Here is a 16,302-nt window from a genome sequence, read left to right as displayed (position 1 = left end):
AGAGTGAACAGTTTAAAGTCAATGCTAATAGGTTGGAGGAAGGATATTGAGGGTATAGGTAGGGGTGGTTTAAGGTCAGTACTGAGAGGGATTTGCTCGTGTCTTGACCAAGAGGTTACTGGATACATATGATATTATTGACTAAACTCTTCATTTACACCTGGTAACTCAACTGCTATTTTTAATTTTGTGATCTCCAGAATGGATTATTACAAATGTTTTCTTCATGGTGCTACTCCTGAGGACAACTTGGCATCTACAGCTGGTGCAGAATGAGGTATTCCTCCTATTTGGCAGTGCTAATCAGTCTCTGACAACTGCATCAGCTTGCAAGTGAGCCTGAAAGTAGTCTTTCTTTAAACCATGATTTTGTTTGAGTTTTGGCACTGTGAGTCTCTCTCCTCCCCTCCCCACCCACACTGCAACAGCTATTAAGATCAAAATGGATGCTTATTCTAACAGACCCTACACTATCAGTGAGGATGGCTCTCCCATCTGGTATTCATTTTCTTCACTGTTTTAATCGAGCCTGTGTTATCTCGTGGTGCAAGGTTCATATCTTCTCGGTGTTTCAGTGTAATTTGTTTTGATATGTGTGGGGAAAGACTCCCTTTTGTTTGTAGAAGTCCTTTCTTATGTGTGATATTGTATCTGTGCTCAGAGACGTTGGGCCATGGTGTATGCTCTAGTGGCACAAAGGGGCTGTAAAGAGGGAATCCTTAGCAGGTCAGCTGAAGAATCCCTAGGTATCATAGGGCTAGCATATGAAAGCCCCCGTGCAGAGGGAATATTAGGGATATGACAGATAGAAAGTGCTGAGTTCGGAACACTATGGCACACCAGGCATAAAACCACTTTTGCCCACCTCTTGCAGGTGCTGCACTGTCTGAGGTCCAACTGGATCTGAAGATCAGGTTTGTTATATTGGGTGCATTTTATAAATGTTTAAGTTAAAACAGAGCTCAGTGTTCTGTACATTCTGCAGACAGGGATATGGCATTTATATCCCCTTCTATTATCTAGTCACAAACCTTATTTTACGGCTTCTAGAATATAATATTAAAAATTATTCTTGAATTGAAAAGAGTTGACACTGAGTGTGCTGTTTCCAGAACTGAAATCTGGACTGTGCTCGTGTTTAGGCAAGCCTGACCTATGACTGCTCACACAGGGGCTGATGATTGCTTGTCACTTCTTTCTAACATCCAAAAGGCTTCTGTGGCTTTAAGTATCACCCACTCAGCTGTGTTTGGGGTGAGCGAGCTCTGCCAGCTTTAATCACCCGTCTTAGCCTTGTCAAAAGGGAGAAGCAGAAAATGCTGCTCAGCAAGGCTGTGAGGGCATGAAATTGTGTTAAGCAACACTCATGAAAATGACTGGATTTGCTATTTTAGTGTAAGTGTCTAAATGTTTTTGAAATTGTAATTTTCCTGTGCTGTTATGTGTAAAGGTGACCGCTCCATGTTGGGCCCTCAGCAGTTTGCACTAGACAGCTAATCAGGTTGATTCATTTGTTGAAGTGGTCAGTAAGCTCGCTCTCTCTCTTTCTCTCTCTCTCTCTCTGCAGTTGTATAACAGGATTGAGCTCTTCTGTGACTCATGAGGATATAATGCTGTAGTTATTTTTAAGAGTCCGTATTAGAAACACAGAACTTTCTGAAGCAAACTGTGCAGATGGATTAGGGTTTTATTTTTGTAGGAACCAATATAATTACCTGAAGTGCTAGCATTACACACTTATTCAGTTTTCCAGCTGTTTTTAGGTACAGTAAGGGCTATTATTACCTGAGTATCTAGAATTCATGGTAGAGAGCAGCCTTTCTTATATCTGGCCCAAATGAATACATTTCCGCAGTCAAGGTATTTCATTATGCATGTGTTAATTACAGAAGGGATGATCTAAATGAGGTTTGGAATGTTTGAGCATTACCCAGTTCTGCCACATGATGGCATACATCAGTTGAATGAAAATTATAGGATTATCACAGAAATGTCTGTGAATGGAAATGAATTAAATTTTCTGTTTGGGTTTGCAGTAAATTTTCTATTGGGGTTCATTTTCCCTAACTGTTGTTTCAATACACAATTTAGCTTGATCACAGTGAGGGAAGGTGGAGTTGGCTGCTTCCATCATAAGCTGCAACAGATATGGCAAAAAAAAAAAAAAAAAGAAGAGGGGGAAGAATTATTATGTTGGATTGGGGGGTGGACGGGGAAGAGAATCCTGCAAATAATACCAAAATTTAAAAGATATTGGTGGCAGCAAAGCTGTTTATAGATTTCCCCCTCACCCCCGCCTTTCTCTTCAAAAGAACAGCAGACACGGAGGGATCAGGGAATCCTTTTAAGTTTTGCAAGACATGGGAGAAATAGTACACTTCATGTCTTTGTGAGATATTTGTTTGTTAATGGTCTTCTGCCAGAGTCTAGTGAATAGTACCTAGCTAATACATTTTAGTGGTGGGGAAAATATCACTATAGCTACAGCTGATAAAAGCATTTAGGGATGGTTCAGTATCAGAAAGGTACAGTATGGTATATGGATCTATGATGTTGTTTAGAGGTGGGTCAGAGCCACAGAAATCAGATACAAAGCTAAATCCAGATTTTTTTCAGGGAGCTGCTCTGATCTGGATTTTGGATTCACACCCATCTCTAATATCTAGATTAATTATTATTTAAACCCTTGTTTATATCTTATCCATGACATTGGTTTATGTTCCCTTTTGTGCATAGCTTGCATGAAAAAGATCCCTATTATTGGGAACTGTTTAAGCATATTTCATGTTCTTTATTATATATATATTGTGTTTTTTATATGACAGTTTATGAACATATAAGGAAGAAACAATGCTTGCTCCAATGAGTTTACAGTCCACATGTAAGGCTACAGACAACAGGTGGATAGCACAAACACAGGGGAAGGCTGACTGTTTCTGATAAGAAAAAGGAAACAATAAGTGCATGAAAAAAACAGTAGTCACAGCAAACGAGCTGTCAAGCCATTGCCAAGTTTTTTGAAGGTACCTACTTTGCAGGTATCAAAGTAGAAAAGAGTCCCCTGTTTTATCCTGGGTTTCACTGTTATATCCTAAGCATGGCTGATCAGGGGATAGTTAATGGCATGAATTAGAATTAAGGGTTAGGCTGAGATTCTTAAGGCTGCCTAGGGGATGGGGTGTCCAATGCCCCTTCTCCCTCTCCCTCAAGGCATCCTGCCTTTACTGTGTGTCTCCCCAAAGATGGTAGGTGAGTTCCTCCCCCCCACACTCCCTGCAATGGAAAAAGGGGTTGGTGTCTAGGAGGCAGCTGAGTACCAGCGTTTGCATTCTCCGGGATTGGGTCCAGCGTTACTGCTCAGAACAAGTGATGGCTGTTTACTAGCTGACCGTACAGTTCACTCTGGCTGCTTTGGAAGGTGCTATGCCTTTATATTAATCACAGTTTGTTGGGTGACCTTCCGTTCATAAGTACAAGTCAGCAAAACAAAACAAAATCCCTCGCCATGTTTCTCACTCGTATAATGAAAAGCAGTCAGATCTCGGAAGTGAATATGAAAAATCCTAAGCATCAAAATGCCTTTGACATCTTTATTAGTAAACAAACACCGAGAAGCTACATTTCTTGTGACACTGAGTTATGGAACAGTGTATTCTATCATTCCTCCCTCCCCCACCCCGCTCTCCTATTTGACAAGCTGATTCCAGAGGCCAGTGACAATATCCAGGTCTCTTTCAAGTTGAATGCATTTGCTCTGTTTTTGAGAGGGTTGCTTTCCTGCCCTTGGGTATCAAGTCACGCTATGTGGGGGAAAAAATGCAGGAGTTCATGGACTGCTAAGTGCTTAGCCACTGCACTTTCCTAAGTGAAGGCAACTGGTGAGCAAGTGCAGCATTTAGAAATTTAAGAAAATATTTCTCCACTGGGGATGCTTGCTTATTCTATTGACCCCAGAACTGCAACTTAAAATGAAAAGAAAAAAATATAGAGAGATTTGCCTCAGAAGAAAGAGGCAGATATAGAGATCTGATATTATTTTATAGAGGCAAGAATAACTTTTCCTGTCATTGAATTTATTGACCGACATAAAGAAACCACTTCACTTTGAACCCGTGACTTTAGATCTACTTTTTCTAAAGTTATCTCTTACTGTGAAACATTCTTAAAATAAGTTTTGAATTACATAATTCAGAATAGTTGAAGTTCTAGAACATGCTTCCAAGGGGAACAGTAGGGGCAAAAAACCTAACTGGTTTCAAGACTGAACTGAAAAAGTTTATGTAGGGAATGGTATGATGAGATTGCCTAAAATGACATGTCACCCATGTCTGACAGCTAGTGGCAAATATCCCCGAAGGACAGGGTTGGGACACTAGATGGGGAGGGCTCTGAGTTACTACAGTGAATTCGTTCCCAAGTGTCTGGCTGGTGTGTCTTGCCAGGGTCTAACTGATCACCATATTTGGGCTCAGGAAGGAATTTCCCCCCTGGCCAGATTGGCAGAGCCCCTGGAAATTTTTCCTATTCCTCTGCAGCATGGGGCATGGGGTACTTGCTGGTTTAACCTAGTGTAAATCTTGGATTCTCTGTAACTTGACTTCTTTAAACCATGATTTGAGGACTTCAGTAAGTCAGCCAGAGGTTAGGGTTCTATTACAGGAGTGGTGGGTGAGGTTTTGTGGCCTGCTGCATGCAGGAGATCAGACTAGATGAGCACGATGGTCCCTTTTGGCCTTAAAGTCTATAAGGTGTATAGTGGTATCTTATATTTATGTGTCATGTCTTTCATTGTGTCAAACAAATTACACTCTACATGGATTTATTTATCCACTACTGAAATGTAACTTCTTCTGGAGTAGAACTGGACAGTTGCTCTGTACCAGCTACACAGCACACCAAATTTGTTTGGCGTGGAACTGCGCTAACAATTCCCCAGATGAAAAGTACTGTGGAGATTAGGTGACCAGAATGCAACCCAAAATGGCATAGAGTGCAAACACAGGCGAATACTCTTAAACTTGCAAAATCTCATGGGATCTTTTGCTGATCACAGGTGTTTCAGGCCTTGGAAGCCATGACTTAGCTTCCAGCAGCATAGGAGCCCCTGACACTATATTAGGGTATTGATTCAGCACACTATATCAGAACTCCCGATACACTATCTTGAGAGAGTCTGTTTCCCTAATTTTGCTTCTGTCCCGTACCCTTTTGAAATACATTGGAAAGAGCTGAAACTAGGTTCCGTTCCATTACTTTTCATATGGTGTTTGTCATAAGGTTTCAGATAGGTTGTCTTTCTTTATACAGTGCTATAAATGTACATGGCACTGTATGAGCTAGTAAAAGAGTATGGAATCCTGGCCCAATGGGAGCAGAACGAAGATCTATGTTCCTACTGCTGAACACTTATAATATAAGTTAAGACCTGCCCTGACAAGGCCATGTAAAACATGTTGGACTGGAAAGAGGATGACTAGAAAAGGTAAGGGTTAGTGTTTTTTTGGAGGTGAATATCATGTTTTGTGAGTTCCATAAGTTCTGATTTTATTTGTGTGTTTTTTTTTGTTTTTTTTTTTGCTTTTAGAGGTTTTGAAGAGGGAAAGACTAGGGTTTGTAAGACTGATGGAAGAAATACTTTTTTAAAGAGACATTTGAAAGATGCACGATGGATCAAGTTAGCAAATGGGTTCCGGGTGTAGGCATCTCATGAAAGAAGACATGAAATTGGGAGTGAGAGAGGGAAACTCAGGGAATGTTTATTTACATGGCTTGATCAGAAAGGGGGCAATGAGGTGGGAGCGAAGAGAATAGAGAAACCCTGAGAATGAGAAGCTTGAATCTGCCGCAGAAAGGAAATCTCCCAGTCCAAAGACTTCAGTTTGAAGATTATTTCAATTCTGATTTCTCAGCTGTTTGCTAGTTGTGGCGTTAAATGGTGAGATACTTAGTATTCTTCCTCCTGGACAAATGTTCTTGCATTGCACTTGCTATCTGCTAACCTGCTCCCTAGGATGGCAAATCAGTTTTTAAAATATTGGTTTCCCATTTATGATTGCTAATGTCTTATTGGTCACAATAAGGTAGAGCAATGTGTTGCAACTTTTGCAGTACCAGTCGTCTTCTCTTCTTCTTTCTTGCCATTCCCTGTTCAGGGTTGGCAACTTTCATAGCCGTCTTCCAAAATGCACGATTGTGCACCGTCATGCAAATCGGGGTCTCTCTAAAGTTTGCTGATATCCAGTTCGTTTACTGATGTTGTGACCTCTCCTTGGTTGTCTTCCATCCATGATCATTGAAAGGGCCATCTTACCAATATAACCACTCAGTTCCCTGATGAACACACCCATACCAATGTAACCTAGCCCCCTTCAACTTTTCTTCAGAGGGTCAACCTGCATTAGGTCTCTCAGAACCTCATTTCATTTCCTGTCATGGAGTGCCCTGCCATTTGACCCTCTCAACTTCTTCATTTCCATGGTGGAGAGCATACTGGTATCTTTTCTTGTGGCTGGCCTGCTCTTCAACCCTCAATCATAGAATATAAGGGCCTTTTTCTGCCTGTGTCTGAGGCCATGTCTACACTTACTGGGGATCGATGCTGCTGTGATCGATGCAGCAGGGGCTGGTTTAGTGGGTTTAGTGAAGACCTGCTAAATGAACCACAGAGCACTCTCCAAGTCGACTCTGGTAGTCCACCGGAATGAGGAGAGTAAGGTAAGTTGACGGGAGGGTGTCACCCATCGACGCAGTGCAGTGAAGACACAGCAGTAAGTTGATCTCAGCTATGTTGACTCCACCTATGTTATTCACATAGCTGGAGTAGCGTAATTTAGGTTGACTTACCCCAGTAGTTTAGACAAGGCTTTAGTAACCTCCCATGCCTCAGGATCTTTGCTGTTTAAGTGCTGGCCGAGAAATGCACAGACCCAAGGTCACCATTATTTTTCATTAATAATCTGTGTTTAAGATGTCGCTTTAGCTAAATTCGTAATACTGCTTCATTAGAAATCAATTAAATCATTGATTTATAACTGTGTCATGCCTGAGGACCATTTTTGAGGTGGAGCATAGTGGGGGCTGGGTGGAGAAGGAAAGATTGGAGAACTCTGGTAAGGGGATTGGGTGCGACAATACCGTGGCTCCAGCCCTGCTGTTCAAACTCTCAGAGACATAGCAATGCATAGCCTATTGTCCAACAAGGAAAAGTCAGCACACAGTAGTTCAAATGCCCTTGATCTTAAAATCAGCAATGTAGTGCAGAGCAAGAGGGGATATTGGCGGGAAGGGTGGAGGGTCCATTGTAACTTACCAGCCTTGGGTTCTGGTTCTTGCCATATGTCAAGGTTCCTTCCCCACTCTGAACTCTAGGGTACAGTTGTGGGGACCTGCATGAAAACCTCCTAAGCTTACTTTTACCAGCTTAGGTTAAAACTTCCCCAAGGTACAAACTATTTTACCCTTTGCCCTTGGACTTCCACTGCCACCACCAAACGTTTATCTGGGTCTATTTTATTAGGAAAGCGTTGTTTGGAAACGTCTTTCCCCCCAAAATCCTCCCAACCCTTGCACCCCACTTCCTGGGGAAGGTTTGATAAAAATCCTCACCAATTTGCATAGGTGACCACCGACCCAAACCCTTGGATCTTAAGAACAATGAAAAAAAGCATTCAGTTCTTGAAAAGAAGAATTTTAATAGAAGTAACAGTAAAAAAGAAGTAACAATAAAAAGAATCACCTCTGTAAAATCAGGATGGTAAATACCTTACAGGGTAATTAGATTCAAAACATAGAGAATCCCTCTAGGCAAAATCTTAAGTTACAAAAAGAGACACAGACAGGAATATCCATTCTATTCAGCACAGCTTAATTTCTCAGCCATTTAAAGAAATCATAATCTAATGCATATCTAGCTAGATTACTTACTAAATTCTAAGACTCCATTCCTGTTCTGTCCCCGGCAAAAGCATCACACAGACAGACCCTTTGTTTCTCCCCCACCCCCACCCCCCACAGCATTTGAAAGTATCTTGTCTCCTCATTGGTCATTTTGGTCAGGTGCCAGCGAGGTTATCCTAGCTTCTTAACCCTTTACAAGTGAGAGGATTTTTCCTCTGGCCAGGAGGGATTTTAAAGGTGTTTACCCTTCCCTTTATATTTATGACACCATGACTTGGTGACTTCCTTGGGTTCATCAGGGGGCTTCTTCAAGTGGCTCCTCCTGGTAAATCATATGCTATCTCTCCTCTGGGTCTTCTGGGGCATCCTCCATGATCCCTGATGCCCTGGCCATCATCAGCATCCTGTTGGACAATGGGGCTGATGGGGTTGAGAAGGGGACTGAGAGACAATTCAGGCTCTGTACGGGGAGTCCTTGACAGCACCTGCTCAAGTTCCTCATGGAAGGGACATAGGCGATGAGCCCTCCTGATGCAATGGTTGGAGTCTTTTTTTTTTTTTTTTTTTTTTGCCCTCTTGTACAGGAGCCTCAAGTACTTGATTCATTCCCAGTACTGGACCGGAGTCTGCTCAATGCCCAGATGTTTCAGCCTCCATGAAATTTCTTGGTACAGGTGAATTTTCCTGCCACTCCAGGAGAAGTTGGTGAGCATGGTGTCCTCTAACCACACATTGATCAGCCCCCACGTGTGGTTGGCTGGCCAGGCAGCTGCTCTCAGAGCAGGATCCATTGTCTCCAGGATTGATCTGTAAACAGTGCAGCAGAAACCTGTTCTCATATGGTCAGTGAAGCACCCTAATTCCAGTGAAAATTGGAGCACAGGGGTCTGTATAGATCGGGTAAGGGTCAGAAAGAAAATGGTTCAATTCATTGTGGGAATAGGGGTTGAGGACTATTGAAACTCAAGACCTGATACTCATCTCTTATCCCCATCCACACTGATAACAGCTATGGAGCTGTGGCACATCCCTCGGGCATGCTAACTTACCTGATCTCTACTCACTTTCAGACACATGATTCTGGAGTTTAAGCGTGGAGAAAAAGGGGGTTATATCATAACTGCATTCATGGACATGTGTACAATTGCTACTGTAGATGTACCCTTAAAAACCCACCCCACTCCTTCACGTTACCCGGAGTCTGGCTAATAGATGTCATTATTGGACAAAAAGAGACAAAATATTGGGATGAAGTAATCCAGGAATTCCTGGCAAACACCATACTGGACACACAGGCTGGGTACCTCCCTCTCCTTGAGCACGTCTCAGATTTGGGGTAAGGACTCCAAAATCTTCATGCTGAATATTATGTTTTGATTCTTGTACACAGAGAATTCTAATGTCATTGGAAGTGGAATATTTTAGATAATACAAATAACTGAGGCCCAGTCTACATGAGAAAAGTTACACTAAGTTAGGGGTGTTTTGTTTTACCAATATAGTTATATAAGTAGGAAGTTGCTTTATGGCAGAATAGCTTATATTGCTTCCTGAGCCAGAATAATCTGTACTGTAAAAACCCCTTTTATACCAGTATAAGTGTTCTGAAACTAGGAGAGTGGTTGGAGTTTAACGATGCCATTACAATTAAAGCAGCAAAACTATCGAGCGTAGATGAGCCCTGAGCATTGAAAATATGATGCTTGTTGATCCCAGAAACAGAAATGAGCCATTTTAAAGACAAATAAAACCCTAAAAGGATTAGAACCTACCATTAGTCCTTGTGAAGACTGAAGGCAGACGCTTTGCACCTGATTTTCAAAATTGTGTGCATGTAATTGAATGGGCCTCACTGCAGACACAACTGCACGCAGAATTTGGTATGCAGTAATCGGCCACACAAGGGGGATATTTTGGGATGTAAATCGACCTTTCGATACAAAACTTGCCATTTCTACATGCAAATACCTGATTTGTGCATGCCGGTGGAATTAGGTGTGCAATTGTGAGCATATCTTTTAAAAAACCAGGCACTTAACCCATGTGGCAAGCTGCTCTGCAAATGTATGGGCATTACAGTAGCCACATGCAAGATCTTCTGCGCTAATGAATATTCTGAATGTGTCTCGACAGGAAATTCTCAATTAGGGTTACCAAATTCTGTTTCATGCCAATAAACTGTATAGCACTTCGTTCTAGCCCAAGTAACTTGTCTGCAACGTTATTGTATATACTCGGACTCGGGATTCTTGATTCCTAGAAAACTGAAAGCGCACTCGAAGTAAATTTACAGTCCTCTTGAGCATTACTGAGCATAAGACTCACAAAACTGATGGAAAACATTCAACATGGACAAAAGAGGAATGACTGGGGTCCCCACGCAAACAAACCTAATAAACAAATAGCAACACTGAGATATTCTGGAATGAAAACTCAAAACAAAAAATGGTTCCATTGTGAATCAGATTGTTTAACAGAAGCCTGGGTACATTCCAAGGTTATGTCCTTTCATTTCCATACAGATAGTAGCCACAGGGATCTGTTGGACAGATGACAGCATTCCTGGCCAGGAAGCAGCTGGGACTGTGGAGAATATTGGAGGAGGAGTCACTTGTCTGGAACCAGGTATTGGAAGGCCAGATTCAACTTTCCAAATGAATTTAGGAGCCCAGAAAGTTCTGTCTATACTCTGCACAGGCGGTTTAGATCTTGCTGGTACACTATTGAAGTTAATCGGAGTTTTATCATTGACTTCAATGGGAGCAGGAGTCGTCCATTACTGTGTGGATATGCAATGAAGTCAGAATATAGTGGTCTAATAGTCTACAGATTAATTTAATTTAAATGGTTAGTGCTATAGCAGCATTCAGTGAAAGGGAAGAGACAATCTCATTATTTAGGCCTTTTTTGGTTCTCTAGCTCAGATTCTGAAGTGTATTACTTAAAATGGTTGCCTTTCAATACAAAGCCTTCTCAAAATTTTCACTCAGCAGAGGGGACCACTGATTTTCTTTCTTCTAATGAGCCCTGGGAATGTCCCACAAAGCAAACTGTATTTCTACTCCAAGGAGAGGGAATCTAAGGAAACACGGGTAGCAGGGCCTATATTTTGAGTTGAGACTAATGATTCATTTTTTGGCTTACAATTTAATAGCTTTAAGTACAAGAATACTTCACCTCTTTGATTCAGTATTGTAACGTATAAATGTATTGGTAAAAGTAACACAATTTTGCCATCTAAGTGGTGCACCATGAAAGATGTGGTCCAAGCAGGGAGCCCAGTCTTTGGAGAACAATGCGTACATAAGACACCCAAACTACAAATCCCATAAGGCACCATGGTACCATTTTGAACAAAAATATTTCAGTTTGCACCTGCAATATGGTGCTTTTGGGGCATTTGGTATTTCAACAAAATATCAATATTTTTCACAGAAAGCAGAAGTGGAAAGACTTTCTTTTCTGGTGTTCATGTCACTATCTCCTACTGAAGTTCTTGTCTCCAGAATTGTCCGTACCTGCTGGAATTCAAAACAAATGTATAAACTATGAGTTACATCAGAGTAAACCTGGCAGTTGTTATAGCCTTCATTTGTCTATTGAGGGTCTTTGTTTTTGCTCACTCAACCATGCCCAGATTTCTTAGGGCTTACCTAATTTGTTTCCTCATATCCCCCCCCCCCATCTCCATGGGGACCTTAATGTGATTCTCATTGTCCTAAGGAACTGCCCATTTAAAGCTATGGCCACCTATTTGTTCTGCTACTTCTCCTTTAAGACCTCATTCACGATTGCTATCACCATAGCTAGAAGGGTGGGAGAACTTGGAGCATTCATGGCTGAACCGTCTTACACTACCTTCTACCATGATAAGATCACACTATGCCCCCACCCACAATTCCAACCCAGTATCTCATCGGATTTTCATATCAATCAGGATATCCATCCACTAGTATTCTTTCCCAAGCCTCACTCCTCAAGAGCAGACACTAGCCTTCACACTTTAAATGTTCAGAGGGCAATTGCCTTCTGTCTGGACAGGACTAGAACCACGGGTGAAAGTAAGATAAATTACTTATCGGTACGGGGGCATGGCTCCGGGCCCCCGGAAGGGGAGGGACCTCGGGCAGAAGGGGCAGGGCTGAGGGTCAGCATCCCCCAACCAGCCCTTCCACGCTGCCTGGCCCGCGCTGCCCAGGGCTCCGGTGGCGATTTAAATTGCCTGGGGCTCCAACCACTGCCGCAGTAGTGGCGGCTGGAAGCCCTGGGCCCTTTTCAATTGCCGGGCCCCAGGGCAGATGCCCCTTCCCCACCCCCATCGGCGGCCCTGCCGGTAGCGCTTTAACATCGGCTGCATACGGGCTGGTACCAGCGGCCACTTCTTACCGGTACTCTGTACTGGCCCATACCGGCCCACTTTCACCTCTGACTAGAACCTTTAGGATTTTTCCTAGAATATTCGTACCCTTTGCTAGTAGACAGAAAAAACAATTAATCCCTTCTCATAAACTCGCTAAGAGGGTTTCAGGTAGCATCATAGCCTGCTACAAGGACACTTTTGCCTGTTCAGCAAAAGAGCAGTACCAAAGTTAGTGCAAAGGCTATATTTAGTTGCAAATTAACATGTTTTAATGTTTACCGACCATTGACCATAACTTTTCTTTAGGAACATAACAAAAACGTACAAATACAAAACAAGATTAAAATCCATTATTTAAATTAAGGTTTCCAGCTTGCTGATTTAAATCATGACTAAAATTAGTGATTTAAATCAATCCACTCTGGTATAGAAATACTGGTGCTGCTGGTCTCGTTAGCAAAAATCTTGGAAGCAAAACACAAAGGATCAAACTGAGTCCTCAGACTCTCAGTCTTATGAGCTCATTACAGCTCTCAGATCTTGTGGTGCGGATCTGAGCCCTGCAAACCAATTCACTACACTTCCTGAAAGTAGAATTAATTCTTACCGTAAACACATCTGCAGCTAAAGCCATCTTCATTTTATGAAATTGATTTTTTTTCTTCCCCTTCCATCTTCTCAAATGGGTATTATGCATGTCACATTCTACCATTTTCTCTTCTTTACATTGAAATGTGGTATGCTGGTAGGGCACTGTTTATTTTAGGGTAGAAGTTAAGACTCTCTTCCTAAACTGGTGTTTGATTACATAAACAAGAAATATTACCCAGATGCATTAATAACCCACATTTCACCTTCTGATAAAATCAATGAGGGATTCGAACAGCTGCAGACATGGAAAAGGGAGCTATTTTATTTTTTCATCTTCATGACAATTTCTTGAGTCAGTTTGATTTATGAATTGCCAGAGAGAGATTCTGTCCTTTCTTCACCAGTTTTGTGATAGATAGGAGGTGGATTCAAAATGGAAACTGATCCAAACCCTCTTTTTTTCACAAACTTTCAGTGTGTTTGTGTCTGAATCTGAACACTGAAGCTTGTGTCTATCTGTATAAGGATTTTAAATAATAATCCTGAATCCAGTCACTCCTAAAACTTGAAGAAACCTGAGATCAAGATCTGAACCTCATGACTCAGGTCCATCTATCATATAAAAGATGTAAATAGAAAGACAATGGCCTGTCACTGTGAGAATTCTGAGTGCTTGGAAACTCCGAAAATCAGGCCACTTATTTAGGAGCCTAAATGTTTAATTTAGGTGCCTGACTTTACACCTGGAGATTTAGGAGAAATGATCTTTATTCTCTGGAAAAGGTTTATTTCTCTGTCTCAGCTATCAGTTTGTGTGTTGCATAGTCTATAAAGTGGAATTGTGAAACTAATTGGAGGAGAATGGTCTCTTAGTAATATACATCAAGTATCAGTCTATGGAACATTGTTCTCTCTTGATACATAGGATATTATTTATGTGTATGAGTTACATCTTGATTTGTACATTTGATTGATGAGCCTAGGAGCCAAAATTTTTTCTTCACTGACTCCCACATAATCATAATATGGCTAATCTTGTTCTCTATGACGGTGTGTGACCCCACAGCCTCAAGATGAACCCTTGTTGACCTCTGTGGGACCCTGGTTGACTCCAAATTTTTCCTCATTGACTCCTGCATGACCTCAATAACTGAAGATTTACTATCTGTGACCCTGTGTTAACACTTTGCCTTCAGATTGGCACTAATTGACACAGGCTGCCTCCAAATTGTTCCTCATTGACCCCTGCATGACCCCACTACCTCCAGCTTTCCTTTTTGTGACCCATTGTGACCCCTCTGCTTCCAGATTAGCACTTATTAACCCTGATGCGACTGTGGGTGACCCCAAATTTTTCCTCACTGGCTCCCACATGACCACAATATCTCCAGCCTTGCTCTCTGTGTCCCTGTGTGACCCCACAGCCTCAAGACGAACACTTGTTGACTTCTGTGGGACCCTGATTGACTCCAAATTGTTCCTCATTAACCCCTGCATGGCCCCACTGCCTCCAGTCTTCCTCTGTGTGACCCCTCTGCTTCCAGATTAGCAGTCATTGACCCCATTGCGACCCTAGCTGCGTCCACATTTTTTCTTCTAGACCCTTGCATGACTGCAGTCACTTCAGTTTTGATCTCTCTGACCCGGTGTGACTCCTCTGCCCCCAGACTGGCACTAACTGAGCCAGGCTTCCCCCAAATTGTTCCTCTGTGACCCCTGCATGACCCCAATAACTCAAGCTTTGCTCTCTGTGACCCCGAGTGAATCCTCTGATGAAGGTTGGGCACTAATTGACACAGGATGCCTAGAAATTGCTCCTCATTGACCCCTGCATGACCCCGCTTTCTCCAGCCTTGCTCTCTCTGACCCCATGTGACCCCTCTGCTTCCAGATTAACAGTTATTGATCCCTATTGACCCTGGCTGCATCCAAATTTTTCCTTGTTGACTCCTGCATGACCCCAATAACTCAAGCTTTGCTCTCTGTGATGCCATGTGACCCCCTCAGCCTACAGATTGGCACTAGTTGACCTAGGCTGCCTTCTAAATTGTTCCTCATTGACCCTTCACCCTGACTTTCACAATAAGCCAAAAATCAAGCTAATCCCATTTCAAAACAAGCCAGTCCCTAAGAACCCCAACACTCTATGTGACTAGATTCCCCCCCAGCGTGCAGTGTGGGACTGTGTGTTGGGCCCACTGTGCACCCCGACTCTCTTCCCCCGTCCCTTGACCCTGCTTGCCGGGAGCTGATCAAAAATAAAAGAAGCAACGAGCTGCAACAAGCTACAAGCCAAAAATGAATCAACAAGCAACTCACAAGGTAATTAAGCCAAAACCAACCCCAATTCCAGCATTTTTTTCCCGCTGGTTTGGCATGTCTTCTCAGGGGTCATGGAGAGTAAGGGTGGAAGCAGTGGGGTAATGTAGGGGTCACTAGCACAGTCTAACCATCTGAGCTAGCCGGTCCACTAGAGGTACTCCTCCCTTGGCCATTTTGGAAAGGAGCAATAGGCCACTGAGGGGACTTTGTGGCCTCTGGAACAACACAGGCAGGTCGGGGCCAGTTTCTCAGCAGGGGGATTAGTGCTTGCTTTACATTCTAGAACTTGTAGGGTTGATGCCTGCATTCTTCAGGTGTTGGGAGAATGGCTCTTACCTGCTTCCTGGGGAAGGGTTGGACCACTGCCCATTGCATGTAGTGGTCATAGAGAAGAGCAAGAACCACAGGCCCAAGCCCACATCCAGGTAGCTAACAAGCAGCATGGAGACTCAAACCCACAATGTTGATGTTATTGACACCACAGTTTTACACACTGAACTAGCCTGCCTGGGAGAAGGCCACCTCCCCCAGCCATTTCAGAGACAAGCAATGGGCTACAATGGGACAACATCAGATTAGGGTCCTTTTTTGCAAGGTGGATTAGCTCAAATAGTGGAGTGCTTGCTCTGTATATGAGCAGCAATGGCATTGATACCTAAATTCGCCAGCCTGCCCTGCTGTGGTAGGGTGAGCCATCCCTTTCTTATGGCTTTGCTCAAGACCCTGGTGCCATCTCTTTGTCTCACTGGCACCAGACAGGTCATCTGAAGGTGGGGAATTAGCTCAAGCAGTAGACTGCTCGCCCAGAACTGGGGTGAGGTAGCAAGCTTTGCTTATTGTAACAGTGAAGTGAAATCACCCTCCTTGGGCCATAGAGAGGATTAGGCCCACAACCATGGCATTATTAGTGCCACACACCAACCAGCTGAACTAGCCAGACCACAAGAAAAACACTCCCCTGGCCATTTCAGAAAGAAGCAACAGGACACCTTGGGGACCTCGTGGCCTTTGGCATGACATGGGTGGGTCAGAGCCAGCTTCCAGTCAGAGGGGTCAGCTCAACTGGTAGAGCATTGTTCTACATGCAAGTGGATGTAGGATCAATGCCTGCATCCTCCAGTGGAAGGTTGGAG

At 43.0% G+C, this 16,302-nt stretch overlaps 1 long non-coding RNA gene across 2 annotated transcripts in view; it reads left to right on the top strand.

Annotated features, from left to right (window-relative positions):
* The window catches only part of LOC122464130, a 204,454-nt gene that overhangs the window by 51,190 nt on the left and 136,962 nt on the right, over nt 1-16,302 (top strand). For both annotated transcript variants that reach the window (XR_006288037.1, XR_006288038.1), the window contains exon 2: nt 10,419-10,521. This is a non-coding gene — a long non-coding RNA (uncharacterized LOC122464130). The remainder of the gene's footprint in view (nt 1-10,418; nt 10,522-16,302) is intronic.

Source organism: Chelonia mydas, chromosome 1, assembly GCF_015237465.2.
Source record: "Chelonia mydas isolate rCheMyd1 chromosome 1, rCheMyd1.pri.v2, whole genome shotgun sequence".
Lineage (NCBI taxonomy): Eukaryota > Metazoa > Chordata > Testudines > Cheloniidae > Chelonia > Chelonia mydas.
The sequence above is the reverse complement of the archived record's forward strand: the minus strand, read 5'-3'. Positions and strand labels throughout refer to the sequence as shown.